The sequence below is a fragment of the Diceros bicornis genome (assembly GCF_020826845.1).
Source record: "Diceros bicornis minor isolate mBicDic1 chromosome 2 unlocalized genomic scaffold, mDicBic1.mat.cur SUPER_2_unloc_8, whole genome shotgun sequence".
NCBI classification, from domain to species: Eukaryota; Metazoa; Chordata; class Mammalia; order Perissodactyla; family Rhinocerotidae; genus Diceros; species Diceros bicornis.
Genome location: NW_026690882.1, coordinates 318545 through 341135, shown reverse-complemented (window position 1 = coordinate 341135; position 22591 = coordinate 318545). Strand labels below are relative to the sequence as shown.

The following is a 22591-nucleotide window of genomic DNA, read 5'->3' as shown; positions in this document are numbered from 1 at the left end:
GCTTTGAAGAATTGCAAAAATGGCCACATCCCACCCCTCCCCTCCTCAAAACTGAGAGAACCCTGGGTATCTCACTGCCTCGGTTCCTGCTACATCAATCTAGACTGACAATGTGTGTGACTTGGTGAAAGCCTGGAATATGGGTCACATCATCCCAGGCCTCCTCATGTAGACCTCTGAGTTCTAAGAGGAAGCAATAGGCAAGCTACCAAGACTGATTTGAGGAAAATGTTTACAGAATGGTAGCTTTCTAATAGCCCCCATTAGAAAAAAAGAAGTAAGAAGCACTTAAAATATTTCTATTTTACAGATACATAAAAGTTAGCAGAAGAGCTGCACTTGTCCTGAGAGGGACTGACAATCTGCTCTCCCTACCAGAACTGCCTCCTTGTATTCCCAAGTTTCTCTTTTACTACAGAATTTGGAAACAAATAGTGAAGAATTCCATTAACAACTTTTCCTCAACAGTGAACATAAATTTTCCTTGCATATTCTGGGATCCTAAGTAAATTAAAACCTTATCTATTTGTAAGAAAAAGTTGCCGCCCCTCCCCCTTCTGCATACATCTTATAAAAAGTCCACCTTCAAGATTCATTTTCTTTACCTTTTGCCAGTATTTCTTCCCTGACTCGCTGCTTCTCTACTGCTGCTTCCATTCCTTCCTTTGATGCTCTGAACCTCCTCGAACGCTGCTGGTTCATTTTAGCACGTGGTGCCTGAAAAACATGTATTTCATATTCACATAATATTATTCAGAATATTTGCAACTAAATCTGCACATTATTTTGAATCAGTTGTTTTTATAAAACTAGTACACTAAAATGGAAAAGGTAAGTAATATGTCTAATAATCCTTTCACGACAGACAGGAGATCCTGAGGACTTAAATTTGGACCAAGAACCTAAAAGCTGAGCTCAGTGAGTGACATATCAAATGGACAAACATCCTATGAAGCCACAGCACTTAACAATGCAGGCCCCACGACCTAATGCCAATTCCACTGGGTTATGGTGCTTCAAAGCACCCAAGAAGAAAGCTCACTTGACTCAAAGACTCAGCCAGCAGACAATGACTACAGAACCAGGATCAGGAAGAGCTTCCTTCTGTCCTTGCCTAAGAGGAAGGACGGTCTCCAAATGAGATGCACAATGCCCTATAAAAGCAAAAGAAAACTACTTGATCTGTAGGACCCCAAGGCACTTCCATTTTGTACTTCCCACAATAAGCTTCATAATCACCACTCTGTCTCTACAAGCACAGCAGGAGACAGGGAACAAGGTTTTTACCAAAAGTACTTTTAAATCACTCTAACCAAGTGAAATTTAAATCACTGGATAAACCTGAATGAAGTGAACTGGACTGTAAGGTTCTGAAGTTACTGAACTGAGTTTTGGGGTTGGAAGGGACTCTGAAGTATCCTGTCTACAAAAAATAAGTTCTTTTATATTCTCTTTTAAACAGTTCCCTTTTCTGTAAAATGAGACCACCTAATCTAATTCTTTCAAGCATCAAGTTCTATGATCTACATTTATATTGTAACAAAAAAAATGTTACAGACATGAGCACGTACACAACGCACACAAATATGTACATATTTTATACTTGATCTAGCAGTAAGGGCATACTGCAGTAAAGTTAAAAATTTTCTTCAAGAAACTTAGCTAATGTGAATTGGAATATGCTCCAAATAAGACATATTCCTGTTCCCTTTATTCTTTACTCCACTTTAACTACAACTTAACAAGTTATCAGGTAGCTAAGATTTTTCTTTGAGTAAAGAGAACCTCACAGAAAAGTTAATCTTCTTGGACCCAAAGTTTTCTGGATTTTCAAAATCATTCCATTAGCTACTACAATTGCAAAATCTAAAAGAAAAAGAGAATCTATTTGCATATGGCTAAATAAATTTAGGCTTATGATTTACCTTAATTTTCCTTGAACCCTGGTATATAGTTTGCTAATCAATTATAACCTAAGCTACTTGATATTATTACCATAGGTCAGTAAGTTATTCCCCTCTGAAGGTCCTGTGATGACTAATCACTGCCTATAGGATAAAATCCAAACTCCTGAGTGTGGCAGGTGAGGCCTTCTTCAAGTCATCACTCTACTTCCCTTTCCAATCTAAAACTCCTACAGTTGCCGAAATATGTCAGTGTGATCATAGGCATGGAGAGTGTGTTTACCTGCCACATTTGAGAAGCCCATAAGGTCCTCCCTCCCCATATCTGTCCCACCCATCCCCTTCTACTGCCCACCAATCTCCAATTATTCTTTATCCTTCAAGAAATGGGACAAAAGTCACCTCCTCTCTATCTTCCAACTCTCTTAGTAGCACTGACACCTTCTTCCCTCAACATGCTGCATGTGTTATCTAGTGCCTATAAAGTCCATAAATAACTAACCTCACTCATTTATCTAAGTCTCTGTCCCTTTACTGGTAAGCCCTTCAAAAGCAAGGGCAGTCACCAACATCCCCAGCATTTCACAGTACTTGGTACAAAACAGGCATAAAAAGTGTTTGAATGCATGACTGAAGGATGAGGCTTGCTTTCTCAAATTTACCACACTCAACATTTTTCTTTATTTAGCTGACTTTCATTCTAGACACTGGGAACACAGCAAAAACAAAAACGGAGGACTCTAAGTTAATTATTTTAGCACTTACCACTCCATCTATTGCCATGTAGAGAAGTCGTCTTGGTCTTACTATATTGAAGTCTGTCAATGTATTCAAAAATTGCAACCATCATTTTATCTTCGTTTTTTGGTGCTGGTCTATAATGATAAGCACACAATGTAATATAATATAGTACTCCTCTGTAACTGGTGATGTCAGTGACAAAAACAGGTTACATACTTGTCTTCAGGATGAGTACAGGGATGGATGATTCCATTCATATCCAAATACAGATTACCAAACTCCACATCATTTGGATTAGGTTTACTGGCATCAACAGGAATCTTGACACCATTGCATTCTTTTGGCTATGAGGAAATGAGAATTAATAGTAGTTTGATTGTTCAAGTCTGAAACTGATATAACCTAGGCTCAGTAAGTACCTGTGTTTCATTTCTGAATTGGAAATAAAACACTTTAAGCAATCTTTAAATTATAAGTTATCTTATTCCTTAAAGCAAACTGAAGTAGATATTTCATTTGTAGAAAGTAGACAGTTTCCAACACAAGTTAATCTTCTCTATGTGGGGGATAGTTATCAAATTTCCAAATCATTCAGTTGTCCAAGCGAGAGACCAGGGGAGTCATCTTAGAATTCTTTTCCCTTACCACCCATTCCAATAAGTCCTGTCAATTTAACATGAAAAACACTAACCACATCAGGGCATCAGCTCTCACCTACAAGACTGGAACAGTCTTCGTATGGACTGCCCACCTCTAGACTCTCCTGTCTCCAGCCTACCCTCTATGCTGCCAGAGTTTTTTTTCCTAAAATACAAATGTGGCTGCATCTTAATCTTGCCTGATTCTCCCAGTGATTCCCATAGCGGGTGTAAACCAATGAGCCTGGACCCATCCTAGTCTCCTGTCCCACCACGATATTGTTCAGGTCCACCCCATCTCGTCTAAGTTCCTGGAAAACGCTCTCATCTCTCAATGTCTTTGCACACTGCTTCCTCTCTATCAACACCCACTTCCTGAAATCTTAGTAATTTTCCAGGGTCAGACTCAGATCAAATGTCGTTCATTTTATAACGCTTTGTACTCATCTCCTAAGAAATTAATTGCTCTTCCTTCTGCATTTCCACACAATTTTGCTTATTCACTTGTAGCACTTCCATGGTTTTATAATTAATTTGTCATTCTAACCCAGCTACACTGTGCACTCTTCAAAAGGTAAGGACTGTGCCTTACTCACTCCTGGAGGCACTCAATTATACTTCTGTGATAAACATTACCTTTGTCTTTTTCTCCCAGAGCTTCAGCAGATGATAAGAATATGAGATAGGTTTTTACTGTTACTAATAGTAAAAGTCACTTAAAAAATAATAGTTCCCCAACACATGCAAAGCATCATTTGTAACAGCAAAAAACTGTGAACAATTTAAAAGCCCACTATGTACATGCTATATCATGGATGAACCTCAAAAACATTCTAAGTGAAAGCCAGTCATGAAAGACCACAAAAGATTCCATTTATATGATCCAGAATAAACAAACCAATAGAGACAGAAATAGATTAGCTTTAATCTGAGGGTAGAGGAAGTGGAAGGGAGATAGGAAGTAACCACAAGTGAGTACAACATTTCTTTTGGGAGTGATGTAAATGTCCTAAAATTAGATAATAGTGATTGTTGTACAACTCTGTATATATACTAAAAACCACTGAATTGTACGCTTTAAATGGGTGAACTTTATGGTATATAAATTATATCTCAATAAAGCTATTAAAAATAGATAAATAAACGGTCAACTTAATTAGGAAAAAAAAGAGCCCAAAGAATGCATTAATAAACTGTGATATGTCCATATAGTAGAATATCAAATAGAAGTGAGATTCAAAGAAATAGAGCTGGATGGTCACAAATATATTGCTAAGACAAAAAAGCAAGCTGCAGAAGAATACATACAGTATACCACTTATTCAAAGTTATCAAACAGATAAAACAATATTAGGTATTGTTCAGGGATGAATACATATGCAATGAAAGCAAAATTAGAAAAGCAAAGGAATGATAAACACCAATTTCAGGACAGTGGTTATCTTTGAGAGAGAGGGAAAGGAATGAGATTGAGCTTCAGTTTGGATTTACAATTGGGAAAAAAGGATATCAAAAGAGATTTAAGGGCAGAATAGGGAAGAAGCTATCAGACAGTGTTCCATACTCCGTGCTATGAATCAGGAAAGAGGGGTTCAATCAGAAGCAGTGAATGGGATAACTGGTAAGGAAAACAGGAGGTCAATTTTTGGGGGGTCTATTGAAAAAGATAACCTGATGACCCCCAAACATAACAAAACAAATTCTATGAAGGCAGGAGGCTCTCTGCCTATCCAACTAACCTCTACACTCCAAAGTCCACATTTTCCTCTCTCCTGCACCAAATAGACACCAGACTCAGGAGAATCCACACCCACTTTATTTATGCTCCCCAGGAAGCCACATAGTTAGTATTTTAGACTTGTTGGCCATATGACCTTAGTTGCAACAACTCATATCTGCCTTTGTAGAGTGAAAGCAACCATAAAGAATACAGACATGAATGGGTATGGCTGTGTTTCAGTAAAACTTTATTTACAAAAACTGTACACTGGCTTGCTAACCTCGGCCCTAGCGCCTAGCACACCACTAGGCATACTGTAGCTCTTCAACGGATGTTGCGTATAGCTACATGAGAATTTCTACTTCCACTCCCTAGAAAGTATAGCACGGGGAAGGGTGCATGGGGAGGTCCTAACTTTGAGAAAAGAGCTCCAGGCATTCCCAATAAGAAAACTGAACATACTTTCCTCTCAGGAGTTACTGTAGATATAGTCAACACATTAATTACGTAAACTTAGAGTTTCTTTCTTCAAGAGAAGATTTTGATGCTCACCAAAGGAACTCACTCCTCAAGAGCCTTGCCAAACACAAGCCAACGTGTCTCCTGCTGCATTAAAGAGATCCTCAATCAAAGGGCAGCTAAAAGGAGAGCCACTCTGAACCCTAAAAACAATTCATTTCAAAGAACTTTTCACTATCTCTTGGATTTACCAGATGATAAACTGAGCACACACTGCAGCCTTCCCTTTTTACTCCAAGACCACATGAAAGACTAAAAACAAACAAATAATCACAACTGCATAACTGTACTGGAATACCAGAAGAACCCTCTGCGGCTGAGAAACCATGAGGGATGCCTGAAATGTGGAAAACTAGATCTGACAAGATGGAGCACACAGCCTAAAACAGGCAGAGAGGAGTTCGGCAGCCGAGCAGTGGGAGAACACAAGAAGGCTCCAGGCCCAGACAGGGGGCTCAAGGGATAGTCTCTGGATGATCCATCACCACCAGCAGCAGGAAGAGCCAGGTGGGTCAACCCCTGCACTCTCCTCTCACCCCCTCAGGCCCCACGTGCAGCAGGCAACTGGAGACAGGATTCCCAGAAAACCCGGGTGCTTGAGTAGGAAAAGCAGCGCAGTACGCTGGCTCTCTAGCAGTTCCCCAGAGCAACAGGGCGCACATCCGCCCAGAGGGCTGGCCGTCCAGCAGTTCCGCCAAGCAGCAATCCCACTTCTCCTCCACTTCACGGAAAAAGGGAGGGATCTATTTATCCCTAATAGGCAGTTGGGAAATTATCCTATTTGTACACAAAGATGCCAAGGAATCAAGATAAAGAAGATATTTAAGGGCCGGCCCCATGGCTCAGCGGTTAAGTGCGCGCGCTCCACTACCGGCGGCCGGGGTTCGGATCCCGGGCGAGCACCAACGCACCGCTTCTCCGGCCACGCTGAGGCCACGTCCCACATACAGCAACTAGAAGGATGTGCAACTATGACATACAACTATCTACCGGGGCTTTGGGGGGAAAAAAAAAAAGGAGGATTGGCAATAGATGTTAGCTCAGAGCCGGTCTTCCTCAGCAAAAACAGGAGGATTAGCACGGATGTTAGCTCAGGGCTGATCTCCCTCACAAAATAATAAATAAATAAAACTGTTTAAAAAAAAAAGAAGATACTTAAAGAATTAAAGATGGTACAAACATGCAAATAGTGAGTCTGTATAAAAATACACTCCACAGGTTTTGAAATAAACCCCCAAAATGAGTTTCCCACCACCTTACTCTTCCAATCTTATAATAAGGCTTCCGGCTCCTCAAACGTAAAGCTGAAGCCACTCCTGTCAGTGACAGCTAAGCGTATGCATTTTTGTGTGAGCCTGCACAGTATTTAACAGCAGCATTAGAAAATCCTGAATCACGCCTGAGGTTCCACTGTAACATGAGTTCTCACTACTGGAAGTCAGATGCCAAACTACAGCATTTGGTTTTAGATTTCCCTTAAAGCAGCTTGGAACTCAAGAACTGCAGAACATGGGTGATATTTTGGGGAGAAATGGTCAAAAGGCTAAGGAAAATTTCAAATTGCAGTATTTTGGTTAAAAATTCAGGCCATAAATTCCGATACAGTTGCCAAATAGAAAATTTTAACATCTTTAGTGATTAGTATTTTTTCAAGTAGTATGTATCTTAGGTCCTCATTTTTATACCGTGTTAGTCAACAAGGACTATTAATTATCACTAACATTTACAAAGCACTAAAAATGTGATAGGCACTGTTCTAAGGGATTCTACTCATGGATTATTCCCCTCTCTCCTCACAAGAACCCTGTGAGGTACAGAGTAGCCCACTTATAAATGAGAACACAAATGCTGAGAGGGGTTAAGTGGCTTCTCCAAAGTCACACTACTGCCAAGGGACCCAGCAGTATGAATCAGAGCTGGGATCTTAACCAGTATGTTAGACTGACTGATTATAATTTCACTAGATTCAACATGAATTTATTGAACATTTATAATGTGCATCAAGGACTACAGCCAGTGCTACAGAGGACACAAAACATGTAAAACGTGTGAAATTGATCCTCGCTCTCTAAGACACAAGATAACACTGGAGAGATCGACTTCCAGCATGACAGTGTGAGTAGCTCTGCTCACCTGCTTCTCGGGGAAACTAGTGAATTTTTTTTAAAATAACACCATTTAAAGCCCTTGGAAACAGTCCTAGAGGAAGACAGCAATCTAGTCACAAAAACCTAAGAAAATTCAGCATTGACAATACAACAGAGCATGGAAAAGTTTCAACCTAAAGACACTCCCAAGAACAGTGCAAGTTGTGGTGAAAAGCAAGTGGGAAGAGAATCCTGGATCTAATGAAGATACAGCCCAGACTATAGGCCAGCTAGTTTGTAGGAGAGAACCAGGGAATGAGACAGCTGGGAAGAGCCCTCTTGGGGTTCGGACAAGTACCAAACATTAACCTCAGAAACTAATCCCCGGCAGGAGCCACTATTTGACTGGATTAGTCTGTAGAGGAATTCATGCCCCAGGGCACTGCTGAGAACAACACAGCAATGGGCCACAATTAGTGGAGGTTAACTGCTGGGTGTAATGAGGGCAAGAGTGGGAGAGAGTCCTACCTGTACCTGTCATCCTAGGGTGGCTCTGGGCATGCCCCAAACTGCACCACCCAGAGAAGCAATATCAGAGATCTAACACAGTGAGGAAGAAATACATCTCACTAAAATAATCCAGCTGGTATATAAACAAATAACAGTAACAAGCCCTGAAAGAGTCTGGGGGTGGGGGGCCAATACCCAGAGTTGCTACAATATGTTATCTAAAATGTCTTATTTACAGCAAAAAACTACCAGGCATGTAGAAAAACAGAAAAGTATGACCCACACACTGGGTAAAAGGCAGGCAACAGAAACTGCCTGTGAGAGCATCCAGATGTTAGATTTAACAGAACAGAGTTTAAAGCAGCTATTATAAGTATGTTCATAGAACTAAAGAGATGTACGTTAAAGAAGTAAAAGAAGTTATGATGACAATTTATATCAAATAGAGAATATCAACAAAGATAAAAATTACAAAAAAGAAACAAGTGGAAATTCTGGAGTTGAAAACTACAATAACTGAAATCAAAAATTCAACTAGAGGGGCTTGAAAGTACATTTGAATTGGCGAAAGAATTAGCAAACTTAGATACATTAATAGAATTTATGCAAGGTGAAGAGCAGAGAGAAATAAGAATGAAGAAAAATAAACAGAGCCTGATAGAAATACGGGACCAATTAAATGCACGAACATACACAGAACTGGGGTACTGAAAAGAGAGGAGAGAAAGGAGCAGAAAAAATATTCAAGGAAATAATAACCCCACACTTACCAAATTTATTAAAAAACAATAACTTACACATGCAGGAAGCTCTAAGAACTCCAAGTAAGATAAACACAAAGAGACCCACAAACAGACACATCAGAGTAAAAAATGCTGGAGGTAAAAGACAAGGAGAAAAATGTTTAAAAGAATCAAGAGGAAAAATGATGAGTCACTTACAAGGAAACCCAATAAGACTGACAGCTGGCTTCCAGGAGAAACAAAGGAGGCCAGAAGGCAGTGGGATAGCACATAGAAAGTGCTGAAGGAAAAAACTGTTAACTAAGAATTCTATATTCAGGAAAGGTACTGTTCAAAAATGAAGAAAAAATAAAGACTTTGCCAGATAAACAAAAATTGAGAGAGAATTCATTGCTAGTAGACCTGATTTACAAGAAATACTAAAGAAAGTTCTTCAGGCTGAAAACAAGTGACCCCAGTAAAGGTAATTATACATATTTTTTATCCTTTCTATTCTTAACTGATTTAAAAACCAATTGTATAAAATAATATCACACAACGTATCATGGCTTCAAATGCACAATTTAATATAAGTGTAATATATGTCCTATAACAGCCCAAAAGGAGGTGGATGGAAGCAAAGTTGCAATGAGCTAAGGAAATGACTGCAGATGGTAAAATGATAATTATAACAATGCAATGTTGAGTTTGTAACATTAACAGATATAATACATATAACAACAATACCAAAAAAAAGGGAAAATGGGAATCAAGCTGCATAGCAGTACAGGTTCTGCATATTACCCAAACTCAGCTAGTACAGATCTAAAGCTGATGAGACGTGTATAGTAAACCCCAGAGCAATGACTTAAAAAAATTCCAAAAAAAAAAAAAACTAAAAAACAGATCACTAATGAAATTAAAATGCTACATTAGAAAATACATATAGAAAACAAAAACTAAAATGGCAGATGTAAATCCAACTATATCAGTAACATTAAATATGAATAGATTGAACAATCAAAAGGGAAAGATTGTTAGATGGGATTTAAAAAAAACACGATCCAACTATATGTTGTCTACAGGAGACACACGAGAGTCACAGAGACAAAAACACTGAAAGTAAATGGATGGGGAAGAATATCATGCAAACAGCAACCACAAGAAAGCTGGAGTGGCTGCACTAACATCAGACAAAATAGACTTTAAAACAAGAATACTAGAGAGAGTGACATTTTATAATGATGAAATGGTCAATAGTTCAAGACATAACAATTAAAAACATATATGCATCTATTAATGGAGCATTGAAATACATGAACCTTTTAATAGAAATGAAAACAGACAATTCAACAATAGTTGGAGACTTCAATACCCCACTTTCAATAATGTATAGAACAATTAGACAGAAGATCAACACGGAAATAGACGACTTGAACAACACTACAAACCAACCAGATCTAACAGACTTCTACAGAGCACTCCATCCAACAACAGAAGATACATTCTCAAGTACATAGGGAACATACTCCAGAACAGATCAAATGTTGGGCTATAGAACAAACCCCAATAAATTTAAAAGCATAAAAATAATACAAAGTATGTTCTCCAACCATAATAAAATAAAATTAGAAATCAATAGTAGGAATAAATTTGGCAAATTCATAAATATGTGGGAATTAAACAACACATTCATGAATAACCAATGAGTCAAAGAAGAAATCTAAAGGGAAATCAGAAAACGCTGGTTCTTTGAAGAGATCAACACAATTGACAAACCTCTGTCCAGTCTGACCAAGAAAAAGAGAGAAGATTCAAATTACTTGAATCAAAAACAAAAGAGAGAAAACAACACTAAGATATCACCTCACGCCCGTTAGGATGGCTATAATCACCAAGCCAAAAAACAACAAACACTGGAGAGGATGTGGAGAAACAGGAACCCTCATACACAGCTGGTGGGAATGCCAACTGGTGCAGCCTCTATGGAAAACGGTATGGAGATTCCTCAAAGAATTAAAAATAGAGATGCCCTATGATCCAGCTATCCCACTACTGGGAATCTATCCAACGAACCTGAAATCAACAATCCAAAGGGCCTTATGCACCCCTATGTTCATTGCAGCATTATTCACCATAGCCAAGAAGTGGAAGCAACCTAAGTGTCCCTCGACTGATGACTGGATCAAGAAAAGGTGGTATATATATACAATGGAATACTACTCAGCCATAATAAAGACAAAATCGTCCCATTTGCAACAACATGGATGGGCCTGGAGGGTATTATGTTAAATGAAGTAAGCCAGAAAGAGAAAGACAAACACTGTATGATCTCACTCATATGTGGAATATAAACCAACACATGGACAGAGAAAACTGTATTGTGGTTACCAGGGGCAATGGGGGTGGGGGGTGGGCACAAGGGGTGAAGGGAGACATATATATGGTGATGGACAAACAAAAACGTACAACCCAAAATTTCACAATGTTAAAAACTATTAAAACATCAATAAAAAAAAAGACAAAACTGGAAGAAAAAAAAAAAGAGAGGACAAGATTACCAACCTTACAGAAACAAAAAGGATTATAAACAAATACTATGAATAATAGTACACAAATTAGATAACTTAGATGAAATACACAAATTACTAGAAAAACACAAACTACAAAAATGACTCAAGATAATCTGAATAAACCTATAATAAGTGAAGAGATTGAATTAGTAATCCACAAACTATGCACAAAGAAAAGCCCAGGCCTAAATGGTTTCACCGCTGAAATCTACCAAACACTCAAGGAAGAATTAACACCAATTCTTCCAAAAAAAAAAAAAAAGAGGAAGAAACACTTTCCAACACATTTTATGGGACTAATATTACCCCGATACCAAAATCAGACAAAGATGTCACAAGAAAGCAAAACTACAGGGGCCAGCCTGGTGGCGTAGAGATTAAGTTTGCACGCTCCACTGTGGCGGCCCGGGGTTCACACGTTTGGATCCCGGGTATGGACTGATGTACCGCTTGTCAAGCCATGCTATGGCGGTGTCCCATATGAAAAAAAATAAATAGAGGAAGATGGGCACGGATGTTACCCCAGGGCCAATCTTCCTCGGCAAGGAGAGGAAGATTGGCAACGGATGTTAGCTCAGGGCTAATCTTCCTCACCAAAAAAAAAAAAAGAAGAAAGAAACCAAAACTACAGACTAATATCTCTTACGAACATGGATGTAAAAGTCCTCAACAAAATACTAGCAAACTGAATCTAGCAATATATAAAAAGAATTATACACCATGACCAAGTGGGATTTATCCTAGGGATGCAAAGTTGGTTTAACATCCAAAAATAATTAATGTAATACATCATACAAATAGAATGAAAAACAAAAAATCATAAGACCATCTCAGCAGATGTAGGAAAAAGCATTTGACAAAATCCAACACACTTTCATGATTTAAAAAAAAACTCAATAATCTAGGAACAGAAGGGAAGTTCCTCAATATAAAGGGCATCTACAAAAAATCTCCAGTTAACATCATACTTAATGGTGACATACTGGATGGTTTCCCTTTAAGATTAGGAACAAGACAAAGATTTCCACTCTTGCCATTTCTATTCTAAATTGTAGCGGAGGTTCTAACCAGGGCAATTAGGCAAGAAAAAGAAATAAAAGGCATCTATATCGGAAAGGAGGAGGTAAAACTATCTCTATTTGCATAAAGTGATCCTGTATATAGAAAATCCTAAGGAGTCTACCAAAAAACTATTAGAAGTAATAAATGAGTTCAGCAAGGTTGCAGGATACAAGATCAATATACAAAACCCAATTGAATTTCTATACATTTGCATTGAAAAACCCAAAAGTAAAATTAAGAAAACAATTCCATTCACAATAGTATCCAAAACCAGGAATAAATTAACCAAAGAAATGCAAAACTTATACTCTGAAGTTGATTCTAAATTCATACGGAATTCTAAGGCAACAAGCTACAACTAACAAAACAATTCTGAAAAAGAAGAATAAATAGTGTAAGACTCATACTTCCCAACTGCAAAAGTTACTACAAAGCAACAGTTGTCAAGACAGTGTGGTACTGGTACAAGGACAAACATACAGATCAATGGAACAGAACTGAAAGACCAGAAATAAACCTATACACCTATGGTCAACTGATTTTTCACAAGGGTGCCAATGGTGCTGTGACAATTGAATAGCTATATGCAAAAGAATGAAGTTAGACCCTAACCTTATCCCATAAGCAAAAGTTTACTCAAAATGGATCATACACTTCAATTGAAGAGCTAAAACTATAAAACACTTAGAAGAACACACAGGCATAAATCTTCATGACCTTGTATTTGGCAATGGACTCTTAGATCTGACACCAAAAGCAGAAGCAACTAAATAAATGAATAAATAAGTTAAACTTCATCATCAAAATTAAGAACTTTTATGCTTCAAAAGACACTATCAAGAAAGTGGAAAGACAATCTAGAATGGGAAATAATATCTGGAAATCATATATCTAATAAGGACCTTGTATTCGGAACATATATTAAAAAGCTCTTGGGGCCAGCCCAGTGGTGTAGTGGCTAAGTTCGCGCGCTCCACTTTGGCGGCCCAGGGTTCATGGGTTCTGATCCCAGGCACAGACCAAAGTACCGCGTCTCAAGTCATGCTGTGGCTGCGTCCATATAAAGTAGAGGAAGACGGGCACGGATGTTAGCCCAGGGCCAATCTTCCTCAGCAAGAAGAGAAGGATTGGCAACAGAAGTTAGCTCAGGGCTGATCTTCCCCACCTCCTCCCCCCAAAAAAACTTCTTACAATTCAGTAATAAAAAGACAACCCAATTTAAAAATAGGCAAAGAATCTGAACAGATATTTCTCCAAAGAAGATATACAAATGGCCAATAAGCACATGAAAAGATGCTCAGTATCATTAGTCATAAGGGAAACGCAAATCAAAACCACAATAAGATACCACTTCATACCCACTACAATGGCTAAAATTAACAAGTTAGATAACAAGTGTTAGTGAGAATGTGGAGAAACTGGAACCCTCAAACACTGCTACAGGAATGTAAAATGTTGCAGCCACTTTGGAAAATAGTCTGGCAGTTTCTCAAATAATTAAACATAGAGCTACCATGTAACCCAGCAATTCTACTCCTAGGTATATATCCAACAAATGGAAACATGTCCACACAGAAACTTGTACATGAATGTAACAGCATCACTCATAATAGTCAAAAGGTGGAAACAACCCAAATGTCCACTGACACACAAACAGATAAACAAAAGTGGTATATCCACACAATGAAACATTATTTGGTCATAAAGAAGAATGAGATACTGACATATGCTACAACATAAATGTACCTTGAAAATATAATGCTAAGTGAAAGAAGCCAGCCAAAAAAAAAAACCATATACTATATGATTCTATTCATAGGAAAGTCAGAATAGGGAAATCTATAGAGACAAAAAAGTAGCTTAGTGGTTGCTTAGGGATGGGGTAAACAGGGTAGGGGATAAAGGGATGGTAGCTGAAGGGTTCAGGCTTCTTTTTGAGGTGATGAAAATATTCTAAAATTTACTGTGGTGATGGTTACACACATCTGTGAATATATTAAAAAAACCCACTGAATTATAAACTTTAAATGGGTGAATTGTATGGTATGTGAATCATATCTCAATAAAGCTGCCTAAAAAATGTAGCAGCCAGCTCCAAAAAAAAACCATCATAGTGAAGAAAGCAGAATGTAGGGTCAGGGAGCAACATCGCTTTTGTTCATCATTAATCCTTCCTGCCCTTAAAGCCATGCCTGCATGTTTGCAAAAAAAAAAGGACTAAATGAAGTAGACGAGTGACAGGAAAAAAGCAGGGTAGGAAACCTGGATTTCACCACATGAAAAGAGCACAATTCTACACTATGCAATGTCACCAAAAATTAGACATAAAAATATCCTCACTTATACCTGGACATACAAACTACTAAAAACAAACTTACCAAATAAATTTCTGAAACATCAAATGAGTCTGTGTTAAGGCACTGTTTGAAGAACTTAACTTGTATTAATTGATTTAACCCACACAACCACCCTATGTGGTACATATATAGCTGATCTTCATTATTTACAAGTTCCATATTTGTGAATTCACCTACTCACTAAAAGTTTTTTGGAATCCCAAATCAGTATTTGCAGCATTCTCATGGTCATTCGCAAACATGAGCAGAGCAGTGAAAAATTTCAGTCTATCAACACACACGTTCCAGTTGAGGTCAAACAAGGTGACACTCTGCCTTATTTCAGCTCTCATACAGAAATGACCAGAGGATAGAGATGGTAGGGAGCAGTGTGGTGTAATGCAAGAAGCTCCAGTTCTTTCGAGTTTAGGAGAGTTTAAGTCATTTTCCCAAGATCAGAAAGCTAACGAATGGAGGACTGCATGAGCCAAGGACACAAAGTGAAGAAATTGATGGTTGAATGAATTAATAGTTAAAAGGCTAAAAAAAGAGATAAAACGAGATCATAAAAAATACTTAAACCAAAAGAAGAAGAAATGGAGAACGGAAACAAAAAACAGATGAGACAGAAAACAAACAGTAAGATGACAGATTTAAATCTAACCATATCAATAATCACATTCAACGTAAATGTTCTAAATGCCCCAATTACAAGGCAGAGATTGTGAAAACAGTGTGGCAGTTCCTCAAAAAGGTAAACATGGAATTACCATATGATGTAGCAATTCCACTCATAGGTATATACCCAAAGAAATGAAAGCAGGAATCACTCACAGGTATACACCCAAACCATTGATGTGGCATACAGATACTGGTCCACCAATGATCACAGCAGCATTATTCACAATAGTCAAAAGGTAAAAATAACCCAAGTGTCCAAACAAAATGTGATAAACACATACAATGGGATATTAGTCAACCTTAAAGATGAATGAAACTCTGATATATGCTAAACATGGATGAAACTAGAAAACATGCTAAGTGAAATAAGCCAGACACAAAATGCCAAATACTATATGATTCCACTCATCTTAGGTACCTAGAATAGGCAAATTCATAAGACAGAAGGTAGGGGAGAAGGCAGAAGGGGGAATTATTGTGTAATGGGTATAGAGTTTCTGTTTAGGATGATGAAAAAGTTACAGAAATGAGTCACAATGGTTTCACAATATTGTAAATGTACTTAATGTCACTGAATTCTAAACCTTATAATGGTTAAAATGGCAATTTTTATGTTGCGTATATTTTGCCACAATAAAAAAAAAAGGGCAGAGATCATCAAACTATAAAAAAGCAAGACCCAAGTGTATGTTGCCTACAAAAACAAACACTTTAAATGTAAAGACACAAACAGGCTAAAAGTAAAAGGATGGAAATAGAGCATGCTAGCACTAGTCAAAAGATCTGGCTACATTAATATGGGACAAAGTAGACTTCAGAGCAAAGAATATTACCAGGGATAAAGAGGACCACTTTATAATGATAAAGGAGTCCATTCATCAAGAAGACATAACAATCCTAAGCATTTATGTACCTAATAAAAGAGCTTCAAAATGCAAGGAGCAAAAAACAATGGAACTAAAAGAAGAAACAGACAAATCCAAAAAATTATAATAGGAGACTTCCACACCCCTACCAATAATTGACAGAACAAGGAGACAGAAAATCAGTAAATGTTGTTCAAGTCTTTCATATCCTATCAACAAACGTGATAACATTTATAGAACACTCCACCCAATAACAGCAGCACATAGATCCTTTTAAAGTCAAAATGAAACATTTACCAAGACCACATCCTGGGACATACAACAAATCAGATAAGCTTTTAAAAGATTCAAATTATGCAAAGCATGTTCTCTGACAGGGGAACTAAATTAGAAATCAATAACAGAAAAAAAGTCTGGAAAATCCCCCAAATATTTGAAAATTAAATAATACTCTTCTAATAACACGTCATAAAATTTTTCTTGTTTGATTAGAAATTTGTCAACTATCCTTTTTTTCTATAACTGTTCAGCGTAAGGAGCCAGCACAGTTTACTTAAATCATCCCTCATTTATGGACATTTAAGTTATTTCTGACTTTTTTTTTTGCTATTATAAACAGTATTGTCTTGAACATCCTTGTAGGTAAATTTTCTTCCACATCTGTGGTTATTTAATCATAACACTAGGCATGAAATTGCCTGACTCAAAGGGTAGGTTGGATTGTAACACTTTTAGTGTATATTGCAAATCGTTTTCCAGAAAAGTTATTTCCATTCACAAGAGTGCTTGTTTACCTCCAGCCTTGCCAGCATTAGGGTTTATCATTTTTGTTGTTTTGCTGATTTAATAGATGACATACACTATCTCGTTATTTTACCTTCATATATATTATTCTATCATACAGAGGTGGGACTTTTTCGTATTCTTATAGAGCATCTGTGTTTCTTAATTTCACCATTCAACTAATGTTCATTTTAAGAACCCACCCAAACCAGACATTGTCTAGGTTTTATTGTCAGTAACCTAATGATGGTCCCTTGTTTGTTTTCCCGTCAGAGTCCAATCCTTCATCCATCTTAAATATTTTTTTCTAAAAATTACTTTTTAAAAATTAGTGCAAAAAGTTAGAATAAAGTTAATGTATGCCATGGCAAGAATAATTAAGCATTAAAAAAGGAAACACCTGAAAACTAATTCCTTCTCTCTTCCCTGACTCCTCAGGTCCCCAGATCTCTCCCACCTCAAGCAACCATTATCACCTGAATTGAGCTTCCTTCCAGAATATTCTATACTTACACATCCATCTTCTATTACATAAATGACAGGACACTGTACATATCATTCTGCGCTTGGTTTTTTCCACATAATAGGTAGCTTATTTCATATCAGTACTTAAGGTTAAAAACAACTAACAAAAATGTTTATTTTGTGCCAGACATTGTTCTAAGCACCTTTAGGTCTAATGCTATCTCATTAATTGGTAGAACAAGCTTATAGGGTAGGCATTGTGTTGTCATCCTTATCTCAAAGTGAGGAAACTGAGGCATAGTGATGTTAAGTAACCTACTAAGGCCGCAAAGTTAGTGAATGGATCAGAATTTAAACACAGGCAGTCTGACCCAGAGCCTTACCCACTATAGTATATTGTCACTCTCATCTCATTTTAAAAAACAGTTGTATAATCTGATTTCTGTCTCTATGGATTTGCCCATTCTGGACATTTCATATAAATGGAATCATATGCTATGTGGACTTTTGTGACTGGCTTCTCTCACTAAGCATGATGTTTTCAAGGTTCATCCATGTTGTAGCGTGTGTCAGTGCTTCACTCCTTTTCATGGCTGAGTAATATTCTGCTATATGGATGGACCACGTTTTGTTTATCCAGTCATCTGTTGATGGACATTTGAGTTGTTTCTAATTGGGGGAGAAGGAAATGGGGGATGACTGCTTAATAGGTACGGGGATTCTTTTTGGGGTGATAAATGTGTCTGGGAACTGGATAGTGGTGATGTTTGTACAACACTGTGAATGTGCTAAATACCACTGAATCGTACTTTAAATGGTTAAAATGGTGAACTTTATGTTATGTGAGTTTTACCTCAGTAAAAAAAAGGCTTCATGGTATTTCATTGTATGGCTTCATTGTTCATTTAACGTGTTCTAAAATCTTGGACACATGGGTCCTTCTCGCCTTTCATTACTAATGAAAATATTGCATTAAATACATGTGTCCACACATCTTTGTGCCGATGTGTATCTGTAGGCCAATAGCCTTTTAAATGCCTATAGGATTCGATTTCCCTACACCTAGGCTTGGAGGCTCCACCCCACGTTTATTTCCATCTAGGTGGTGGGTCACATGGTGGCAGCCTCAGACCATTCCTGAGAGTGTGTCCCATGAGGACAACAGCCACCTCCCAGAACCTTATCCTCTGCAAATCTTCTCCTCCAGGTTATTGACATTCAAGGCATTTGCCCAGCTCTTCATCTTGGGGAGCTCCCGGGTGTTGGGCATTTTCCAGATTGGACCCTTGGCTGGTATCATGGCCTACCTGTTCACCATCATCAACAGCCTGCAGGGGGCCTTCATCTTCCTCATTCACTGTCTGCTCAACCGCCGGGTATGTAGCTGCTGCCCTCGCTGTCCCTGATGCCCCTCCTTCCAGGGGACATGCCTGTGCCAGCATACTTCCCTGCATCTGGGAGTGATTCATCTCCCCGTGATGTGTCTCCATCTCCAGGTACGGGAAGATTACAGAAGATGGATTACCAGGAAGACCACACCCGGATCCCAGTCCCAGACATCAGGGGTCATACTGACATCCTTTGCCTTCACTTCCAAAACGGTGAGAGACTGTGTGTTTTATGAAGGTTCTGGTCAAACAGAATACTTGCTTCTTAGCAATCCCAACACCACCATGTGTTGAGTGTCTACTGTGAGTTAAGTGCGTCCATGTACATTAGCTCATTTGATGGAGGGTGGGGTTTAAGAGTGGAGGTTCAGGAGCCAGGCTGCCTAGGGTTAAATCCCAGCTCTGCCTCTTAGGAGCTGTGTGATCTAAAAAAGATAAACTCATGGGGGCTGGCCCCATGGCCTAGTGGTTAAGTTTGGTGTGCTCCGCTTTGGTGGCCCAGGTTTGGCTCCCAGCTGCAGACCCACACCACTCGTCAGTGACCATGCTGCTGCAGTGCCCCACATACAAAATAGAGGAAGACTGGCAACAGATGTTAGCTCAGCGTGAATTTTCCTCAAGCAAGAAAAAAAAGATAAAATCGTGACTCATACAGATATAAAATGAGCATACATTAATTTTTGGATTTTATTCCACTCATCAATCAGTGAAAGAACCAGGCAGATGTTATAACTGGCTCAAAAGAGAACACAAAGAACAGACATATATGTATATAATATATAATATATGCAATGTATACAACGTATACATAATACATCATACACATAATGTATACAACGTATACATAATACATAAAACACATATAATGTATACAACGTATACATAATACATAATATACATATAATATGCATACAGTGTATACATGATATATATTATATATTGCATAATGTATATGCAATTTATCCAATGTATATCATGTATACATAATACATAATACACATATAATATATACAATGTATACATAATACATAATATATATTACATAATACATGTATATGTCTGTTCTTTGCTGTTCTCTTTTGACCCAGTTATAACATCTGCCTGGCTCCCTCATTCATAATTATATATACATAATATATATAATATAATGTTTAATTATATATTATATAATTATACGTATAATTATTAATATTATAAAATACATATAAAATTTCATATACCTATATGTTATATATGTATTACATATATATGCATTATAATACCTATGAATTATAATACATATATATAATTTCAGGAATATTGAAATGAATGTGCAAATGGACGCAAAACTGTTTTTTCCATGGAATTATTTTGCATCTCTGTCAGTTATTTAAAATTTACAGAATTGTAAAATATCTCCCACATAGATCAGAATTGGACAGCCTGGAGATGTGTGCTCTGACAATACATCATTTTCCATGGAAGTACTCATTTTTCTCTACACCATAGATCTCATCCAGTCTCACAGCCATAAACACCATTTATTAGCAATGACCCCAAAATATTAAACAATGTGCAGTCCAGCTCCTTCTCCTGAATTCTACACTCATATAACCAACCACCTACCAAGTGCCCCCACTGAGATGTCTAACAGATGTCACAAATATAACATGTTCCAATCTGAGCTTCTGATCCCCCACCTCTCATATCCATGGAGGGTTCCCTATCCTTCTATTGCTCAGCACAAGGCCATGGAGTTATCCTTGACTCTGCCTTTCTTCTTACCCTCCATCTCTGATCCATCAGCAAATCCTGTTGACCCTTCCTCAGAATGTATCCAGAATCTGATCGCCTGTCTGTTCCTTTGTTGCTTCTATTCTGTTCCAAGTCCTATTGTCTGTAGCCAGGATTATGGAAATAGCCTCATAAAGGGTCTTTCTGCTTCCCCTCTTGCCTTTTCCCTGCCCCACCTTTGGTCTGTTCTCCTTGCAGCAGCCAGAGGGCGCCTGTGAACTCCTGAGTCAGGTCACATCCCTTCTCTGCCTACAACCCTCTATGGCTCCCACCTTACTCAGTAAAAGCCAAAGTCCTCCTGATGGCCCACAAGGCCCTGTACGATCTGACCCTCTTTTCCTCCTTGACCTCATCTTCTGTTAATCTCACTTCCCTCTGCTCCACCCATGCTGGCCTGCTCAGGATTCTTCAGACACGTCAAGCTCACTTGCTCTTTAGGAATCTTGACCTGGATGCTCACTCTGCCTTGAATGTTCTTGTCCTGATACCCACATGGCCAACTCCCTCACCTCCTTCAAATCTTTGTTCCAATCATTTGTTATCAATAGTATTTCCTCTGGCAACTCGATTTCGTACTGCCTCCTTTTCTCCTACCCTGACATTCATGCTTCTCCTGCCTCTAATCCTGATTTTCTTTTCATAGCGCTTGCCACTTCCTAACATGCTATAACTTCCTTATTTATTTATGGTCTTCCATCTCACACTAGAATGTCTTATTTTTTCACTGACATATTCCAAGCTCAAGTAACTAAGATCCAGTGGCTTAATTAAATAGGGAATTATTTTTTTTGCAAGAATAGAAGCCCAGAGTTAGGTGTTGCTGGTATTGGTTCTATTGCTCAGTGGTATTATAAAGGATTTAGGATCTTCCCAGTTTTCCAATCCACTAGCAGCATGTTGGCTTTTCATCAAAATGTTTTTTATGGTTGCAAGGTGGGTGCCATAGCTCCAGACATCACGACCATGTTCAAGGCAGGAAGAAGAGGGATGGGGCAGAAGCAGCAGCCTCTCCTTTCATGCCTCTCCCTTTAACAGGAAACAGAAGCTTTTCCCAGAAACCCCTCAGCAGATTTCCCTTTCATCTAATTGGTCAGAACTGCATCACATGACCACTCCTAGTTACAAAAGAATTTGACAAAACAAGTATTTGGCTTTCTAGCTTCTAGAACGAGAGCTATCAGTGGTGAAGAGGTTAAGAATGGCTTTTGAGTTTGCCTGCAGTGCCTGCCATGCTAGAGATAATCACTGTTAACATTTTAAGGTTTATCCTTCTAGTCTGTGTTGCTATATTTCTCTCTCTCTGTATTTATAAGACCCATGCCCCTATAGATATGACCCCTGGGATCATGTTTGTACTAATCTTGGTACTGATTCCAGTTCTGATTTCTCTCTCACAGGGTTAAAGCTCTTTCTTGCTTTCAAATACGCTATGAAGCAACATTTGAGGACAGCAGGTGCCGGCAGGAGCTGACGCTGAAATCTTCTCTTCATGGCTTAATGTGGAATTGCAGATCTCACCAGCCCCAGGACTCTCTGGGTGATTCAGAGCACTGATGGGTGGGGCGTTCTTCCCACGTTCCATGCGCTGGTGAGAAACAAGACTTTCTGTTCCAGATTAAGATTTTATCTTCTATGTTCTGCAGCCCTTTGAATTTCCAGAGTTTTGAGGAAATAACAGATCCTAGTGCAATGGCATGACCAAGAACATCTGCCTACCGTTTTCTTTTCTCCTAAGTTCTTTGGCGTGTGGCTGCAAGCCTGCCTCTCCAGCACCTGTCACAGAGTATGGAAACGGCTTCAGGAAATGGCTTGTCTTCTGACCG

At 38.4% G+C, this 22591-nt stretch overlaps 2 long non-coding RNA genes across 2 annotated transcripts in view; one reads left to right on the top strand and one right to left on the bottom strand.

The window, feature by feature from the left end:
- LOC131401818 (uncharacterized) overlaps positions 1 to 22591 on the bottom strand; it is a 46494-nt gene that overhangs the window by 1239 nt on the left and 22664 nt on the right. Inside the window, exons 3-5 of the long non-coding RNA XR_009218010.1 lie at positions 2862 to 2989; positions 2670 to 2779; positions 606 to 717 (exon numbers count right to left, since the gene is read on the bottom strand). This is a non-coding gene — a long non-coding RNA (uncharacterized LOC131401818). The remainder of the gene's footprint in view (positions 1 to 605; positions 718 to 2669; positions 2780 to 2861; positions 2990 to 22591) is intronic.
- On the top strand, positions 9267 to 22431 carry LOC131401820 (uncharacterized). Its single transcript, XR_009218012.1, has 4 exons — positions 9267 to 9325; positions 18815 to 18983; positions 19104 to 19208; positions 22166 to 22431. It is a non-coding gene; the product is annotated as an uncharacterized LOC131401820 (long non-coding RNA).